The sequence below is a fragment of the Anastrepha ludens genome, chromosome 2 (assembly GCF_028408465.1).
Source record: "Anastrepha ludens isolate Willacy chromosome 2, idAnaLude1.1, whole genome shotgun sequence".
NCBI lineage: Eukaryota > Metazoa > Arthropoda > Insecta > Diptera > Tephritidae > Anastrepha > Anastrepha ludens.
The window spans coordinates 6,430,275-6,438,413 of record NC_071498.1 but is presented as its reverse complement, the minus strand read 5'-3'; positions in this window follow the sequence as shown (position 1 = coordinate 6,438,413).

The following is an 8,139-nucleotide window of genomic DNA, read 5'->3' as shown; positions in this document are numbered from 1 at the left end:
TCAGTAAGAGATATGAAAAGTATCTTATGATAAAATTTATTGAATATGAAAATGCCATATCATCTTTCTGTCCGCCTATTAACGTCCATATGCTTTTCTCTACTGACACTCTCACTTTGAACTACTTGAGCCAGCGCCGACATGATTGTCTAAGTGGTTCGCAATTCGCCTAATCTGCCTTATTTCTGAACTACAAATTTATTTCACTCATTCAGATTTTCCCTGCAGGGTTTCCAGCTGCTTGGGGCTCGCATGTTTTTATGTGGGCGTGCATTTGTTTTGACGCAGAGTCCATTTTGTATTAATAATTTAGTTGTCATTGCGTCCTCTGGCCACCAGAGTCAACTGTGGTGAGGCAGACAGGCAAAAAAAAGTATAAAAAGAATAAAAAAGGTGTTACTCATGTTTATGCATGATGCTTTTGTGTAGCTTTGCGTTAGTTGTGTTGTGTTTTTATTGTTTTCATGTTGTTGTTACCGCTGCAATGTGCATACCATGTCCCATGAGAGGGACTTGTGGAGTGGTGAAAAGAGTTACGTTATTGCATTTTTATTGTCTGTTTATGGAATTTTCATCTGCGGTTGAAAGCAAAGCGCTGAGCAAAAAGGGCAAATAAGTAAGCCGTACAAAATAATTGACACGCGTTTGGGGTTTGTTGTTGCGGAATTTTCGCCACGAGCTGCGGTTAATATAAATATATGTATGTATGTATGTGCAGCAGAAACTTTTGCATCAATGGCACTCGCACGTACCACTTAATAATCTTTATAAAAAATGTGGTTTCATCTACATACATACGCACATATTTATGTACAACTGAACATGCGTGAGTGTGATAAAAAAATTTGTATATCCTTAAAAAGTGCCGAGCTAATAAAGTGTATATTGGCTTTTGTAGAAACATAAAATTATTCTTATAAAAAAATATATGGAAATGCATGTGTAGATATGTATGTATATAACATCATATAGAGGTGCCTGCATAAAAAAATGTGTGGATTGTTAACCAAAAAAAATATTATACATCCAAATAAAAACTCGATCTAAATTTGAAAGGCGAACACATATTGCGGAAATAATGACAAGGAGGTGCCTGTGTATGTATGTATGTGTATGTATTCGTGCTTACAGTGGCACACAGCTTATTTAGTGTGCGAACTTTTTCCGTTATTGGCGCCAGTATTGCGATTTGCCATCAAAAGACTGAACTATTAATACTTTGGTGTTGTCAAAAGCAATTCAGCTTCATGCGCTCAGCCCAACCCAGCTCTATCTTAAGTTTAGTAAGGGAACTGGCTTGGATGAGGTGCTGTGATTTGCAGAGCACACAAAAGGCCATGAGGTCGGAATACAAAGCTAAACCAAATCTATACATCTATCGAATTCAGCTGATACTCGGAAAGTCTTGTAAACCGGAAACTATAGAAAGAATTCGCTGTAAAATCGATTTTCATTGAAGGACAGCACGAAACAAAGCAGTTGTTAGTGCACGAAATATTTTTTGTTTGTTTTCTCATTCGCCTTATTCAAAATCTGTCGTTAGGAAATAAGTAAATGGTAATAATACATATTCGTAACGTCGTTGGGTCATTTGTCCTTTAAATAGGTTCAAGGTCTCTAAAAATAAGTATTTACATTATTAAATTAGACTATTAGGCTATAGTTTTTATTTCATCTACTACCACTGGTATATCTAAATCTTTGTGTATATGCGTATTTTTGATCATACATACGGATCATTCGCTATTAATTGGAGTGTGGAGTTTTGACTGTTATATTTGGATCACATTTGCGTTCGATTTGCTTGTAGTAACGAGGATTTAACTAACATATGACCAAACAAGTTTTAATATAGTATTGTACAGCAGAATTTTGTTCTTAAGACTCGGCATCCTAACGAGGAATTCAAATGAATTTCGGGACCTTTCTACACTCAAGAGTTTATATTCTTCATTTGTAAGGTCGAATCTTTAGTATTGCAGCACCATTTGGGATCCCATCTATTCTATTATTTTCTGTTCTAGTGGAAGGACGGGAAATGATTTACTAGGTATGTCATTCACTCTCTTCGCTCGAATTGTAGCATAGTACGGCTGTTTATAAAAGCAGGTGCCTTCTGCTGGCACTGTCGACAAGAGAAATAAATAGAAAAATTTTATCGGTTATGTTTATTAAGGACATAGTCTTGAGTCATATCAATTACCACTTCTTGCTTGAACTAATTTTTTTTTTCTGATTCGTCTACCACCACTTGATGTTTTCATTCAAGGAGAGGCCTTGAAGGCCATCTGCAGCTGAAACACAATCGGAATTAGTATGGGCCCTGTCCGGCATTGGACAACAGAATAGGCATGGACTTCGATCCAACGGTCTTCGCCATGCCCCTTGACTCCATGCCATCCATAGTCGTGCTTGACAAAAGATACAGTGTGGTGCTGCCAGAGGCTCAACTGTGGTCAAACTGAACAAAAAATGAGCGCAGCAGACACTGTTTTCGCAATTTCACGAATGGCTCCAGGACCGAGCATGGCTCCGGCTCTGGGGTCTACGTGGAATCCAGCGGGACAAAACTGCACTTTGCTCTTGGAATTCATGCATCTGTGTTTCAAGCGGAGGTGTTCAAGAAGCAATGAGCTTTGTTGAGGAAAATAGATGGGGAGGCAGATCTACAGGGTGGCTGATGAATTTTGCTACATTAAGAAACTCAAATAACTTTTTTTTTAGTGTATGGAATTCATTTTTTTTTTTTTCAAGTTGAAGGTCATTAAATTTTATTAAATGTAGCTTAACTAGTTTTAAAAATAATTGAATTTAAATGCCCCCCATGCTCGTTGACACAAGTGCGGCATCTTAGTAAAAAGTTGTTCATTGCTGCTTTGAGAGTTGCGACAGGAATAGCCGCAATTGTTGCCCGAATGGATTGTTTTAGTTCATCCAAATTTGTTGGCTTTGTTTTATAAACTTCTTGTTTACATAAACCCCACAAGAAAAAGTCAGGTGCAGTAAGGTCAGGCGACCTGGGGGGCCAACGAAATTCGGAGTTTCTTGAAATCAGTTTATTGGGAAATTTTCGTCGCAACTCTGTCATAACAGTCTGGGCTATGTAAGACGTTGCCCCATCTTGTTGAAACCACACAGAGTTGAAAGGAATTCTCTTTCGGCGTAGTTCTGGATATAAAAATTCTTTCAGCATTTTCAAATAACGGTCTCCAGTAACCGTAACGGTGTGACCATTTTCTTCAAAAAAATAAGGCCCGACAATACAGCATGAAGAAACCGCACACCACACTGTCACGCGAAGAGGATGCAATTCCGTCTCGTGGAGTATCTGTGGGTTAGAAGTACTCCATATTCGACAATTTTGTTTGTTCACATTGCCGTTTAAATCGAAATGGGCCTCATCAGACATGAAAAGGCAGTTTAACAAGTTTTGGTCTTCTTCCACCATTTGCAGGATCTTCTGGCAAAATTCCAAGCGAATCGGCAAGTCTGCTGCATTCAGTTTGTTAACCATTTGAATTTTGTAGCGAAATAAGTCTAAATCTTTGTGCATTATTGTTTGCAAAGACTGTCGGCTGACACCAAGTTGAGCAGATAAGCTTCTTGTTGAAACCCTTGGATTGCTTTGTATAGCTGCAGCGATCGTTTCCTCCATCCGAACTGGTGGGTTTCGATGATAAGGCCTTCTTGCGACTGTTCCTTGCTCAGCAAAATTATTCACCAGTCTCATTATGGTCCATCTGCTCGGGGGATCGCCGCCAAACATCCACCTGTACTCTCTCTGTACCAAAACTACGGACTCCAGTGCATGATAGCGGCGGACTATCCAAATTCTTGTTTGCGTGTCCCAGTTATCCATTTTAATAAATTTTAAAGATCAATCTGCAAATTAAAACAAAAATGGAACAGATAACTTAAAAATAAAAAAAGTTATTCAATTTTTTTTTGGTAGCGGCTTTCATCAGCCACCCTGTATATATTTCCGCAGCGGCAGATTGAGAGAGGCTGCAGATGGACAAAACTGATGCTACCTGTCAAGTCCGACCGACTGTCGCAGTTCCTGTTATCTTGACGGGCCACTTTTTATGGGCGAAGCACATGGAAAAGGTGCGTATCTCAGGTAGTGCACTATGCCCAGCATGTGGAAAAGAGGATGAGACGGCTGACCACTTGGCAGGCTTGAGGTCTTTGGCACTGATGTGTTAAGAAGTGACCAACTTGGCTCCTTGGCACCACAAGATCTACTCAGATTTCTTCGGAGGTCAAATAGATTTAAAGAAAATTAAAAGGGAATCCAAGTGTAGTACAATTGTGTCTTAATTGTGTCTGAGTGCTGTACTTTCTAGCGGGTCCCGGCAAAAAAAAAAAAATTCTCGGCATACTCAATTCATCGCAATATCATTTTCATGATCAATGGATCGCTTACGCGTTGTTTGACGCAGACTAACCAAGTTTGCAGAAGTTTAGATGTGCCCGCAAATTCTCTTGAGAGTTGCTATATTTTTAAACTGGAATTAGTTCATCTATTTCATTGTAGGTGTATATTTACACATTTATGTTCTAAGTTATTATTATTTTTTACGTTTTAGTAATCTATTTGAGATGTACTCTGCTTTATGAAATCGAAATAAATAAATAGTACTATTTGAGTTCGTTGAAAAATACTAGGTTACAGAGTGCCAAATTCCAGCGTAGCTAGACACTTTAGGCCTCTTCTCTTAAAACTATGTAAAATAAATTACGAACTTAATGAAATTTTGATATACCAAACTCTCTTCTGAAAGATAAGAAAAAAATATTGTATAATAATCACTCATTAAAAGATGGCCGATGATGATTGATTGATAATCAGAATTTTTGCTAATTTCACAGTTATTTTCAGTAGCTGAATATTTTTATGCTTAAAAACTCTAAAACTAAAATAAAAATGATGCGTTACGTGCCGGTTAAAAAGACAAAATAAAGCGCAATTAATATATGAAGCAGATCTTATTACCCAAACAATATTTACTTTTCTTTTGATTTTGCGGATGATGTGTTGATTCTGTTTGCGGTGAATTCGGCTTTCACTTACACTTAGCGTAAGAAGTCTGCGTTCGCCTTACAATTATTTTTCAATTGATTAAAAGCGCAAGTTGAATTTATAGTAGAAAACATTTTATTTTATTTTTTTCATTGCAAACGAAAATAACAAGATGCCTTTACTTAATTTTTTACATAAAAGAAAGTAATTTCAGCTGTAGATACAGACTTTGTGGGTGGCGGCGCTCACTTTGTTTCTTTTAATAACACCGTTATTTTATTACGATTTTTTCTCGTTTTTGTGCAGTCCTCGTGTGTTATTATAATTTGGTCTGTTAGCGAGCTCAGCTGCACATCTTATTTAAAAGTGATAATAATTTGGAAACATGGAACCAAAAGGAAAAAAAAATAAGTGTATCAGAAGGAAAAATATTTACCATATAAAATGGTGCAAAGATCAAAATATTGGGAGTTGAATTAGTTTTAAAGGTGACACACAGATGGCGCTATTTATCACTTTATCGCGTTGGCAATACTGAATATATATTCATGACAAAGCCTCATCCCTAGGCTTTGTTTATCAGTATCTGTCATTTCGCTGAAGTATAAACAACGCAGTGTTTTCGTGCTCCGAGTATGTCAACTTTCGTGCCGTCGAAACGCAATTTGCGGGAAGCTTTGCTTTTCTGCTTCAATTTGAAAAAAAATACAGCCCAAGCCCGTGAATTGCTGCAGGAGACCTACCCAGACCATACTCCGTCGATTTCAACATGTGAGTACTGGTTTCGACGATTCAAAAGTGGTGATTTTCACACCGAAGACAAGGAGCGTCTTGGCCAGCCCAAAAAGTTCGAGGACGCGGAATTGGGGGAATTGGTAAACGAGGACTCGTGCCAAACCCAAGAAGAGCTTGCTGAATCATTGGGCGTTGATAAATCAAAAGTTTGCAAGCGTCTAAAAGCGATGGGAATGATCCAAAAGCAAGGACATTGGGTCCCGTACGAGTTGAAGCTGCGCGACGTCGAACGGCGATTTTTTACGTGCGAATTGCTGATCGAGCGACAAAATCGGAAGGGTTTTTTGCATCGGGTGGTGACTGGCGACGAAAAATGGATCCACTACGATAACCCAAAACGCAAAAAATCATGGGGTTTGCCCGGCCACGCATCAACGTCGACGGCCAAGCAGAATATTCAAGGCAAGAAAATCATGCTCTGCATTTGGTGGGATCAGGTCGGCGTCGTATATTTTGAGCTGCACCAACCGGGCGAAACAATCACGGGGGATCGTTACCGATTGCAATTGATGCGTTTAAGCCGGGCATTGAAAGAAAAACGGCCGGAAACGGTAAAAAGGCACGACAAGGTTATTTTGCAACATGACAACGCTCGGCCGCATGTTGCTCAACCTGTCAAAAAATACCTTGGAATGCTTGCCTGGGAAGTGTTACCCCACCCGCCGTATAGTCCAGACATAGCTCCCTCCGATTATCATTTGTTCCGGCATATGAGTCTTGAATATGGGTTGAGTCATGGATAGCCAAGCAGCGGCCAGAATTTTGGAGAAACGGCATCCGGAAATTACCCGAAAGATGGGCGAAAGTTGTAGCTAGCGATGGCGAATACTTCGAATAAAATATTTTGTACCGTTTTTTCACAATAAAGCCCCAAATCTTCGAAAAAAACCTTTAAAACTAATTCAACCTCCAATAGTTTCCCAAATAATGGAAAAGTTGTAGGAATAATGTATACCTCTGTTCAACGCACACTAAACAATTCCAAGCAAAGCGGGATTTTAAAATCTATGCACATGTCTGGGCGTCCAAGAACAGTATCGGTCCGGGAAGAGAGCAGCATAATCAATATGGTAACCCTCGAATTATTATATTATCGAAAACTGTTGAAAACGTAAACCAAACATTTGAAATAAGCCGAAAAATTTTTCAGCCGAAAGTAAATTTTGTAAGAGGTCTTCTAATTGTTTGACGCATATCAGGAGTTGCGCCTGAGAAACAAAATCTTGTTGGCACGGCGGAGGGTGGAGTTATGTTGGAAATTATTGTATCGACAATGGTAAATAGTGGATTCTGAATATTTTAAAAAGCAATTTGAAGCAGATTGCCGAAAATCTAGGCTTATGAAAAACGTTTTTGTTACCCAAAACACACAGCCGGGCTCGTTAAACTTTGGCTCTTGTACAATGCTCCAAAACAGCTCACAGCACACCCCAGTCGTCGAATATTAATCCTATTGAGCATCTGTGGAATCTGTTACCAAAAAAGAATTCGACAGCATCTAATAACAAGTAAAGTGGCTTAATGCGAAGTGTTATGCGGGCAGAGGGGGCGAATATTACAATTGAGGAAGCACAAAAATTAGTTAATTCAATGCCAAATAGACTGAGTTGTTGTTGTTGTTGAAGTCGTTGAGTATTTCTACTGAAATAATCCTCATTAGTGACCAGCACCGTTTTACCACCACCGTCCTCGTATAATGATGTTTTTTTTTGAAGTGAAAACTTCTTTAGAATCGTTGGGAGTGATTTGAGAAAAAGTGAAACGAAAAAAGCGACACTCTTGGCTACGAATATTACATACATATACACGTAGCGACGAACTAAATAACTTTTAGGCCAGCGCCGACAGCATGGCGCGATAGCCGAGAGGCTAGCAATGTGAGCTTCCGATCCAAAATCCTTGGTTCGAATCACAAGAAAAAAAATTTTTTTATACAGTTATTTTATTTTTTTATTTTATGATATGTTTATGAGGAGCTTTTTTCATGGCAGAAATACACTCGGTGTTTTGCCATTGCCTGCTGAGGAAATATATATAAATAAAGTTTGCTTACTGTTTACACATTTTCCAAAGGTGACGGAGAACCAAAAAAAAAGGTCGATTTTCAAACAAATACGAATGCATATGTGTAATTGTGTTAGAGTTTCGGTCACGCCCCAGCAAAACCTGCGTGCGTATGTGTTTGTAACATTCAAAAAAATGTAATTGTGTTAGAGTTTCGGTCACGCTCATAATAGCAACCGCGTGTGTATTTTTATATTCGTAAATATTTTCATTTTTAAATATTTACCGCAATTATGCCGAAAAATAATGCAGAAAAG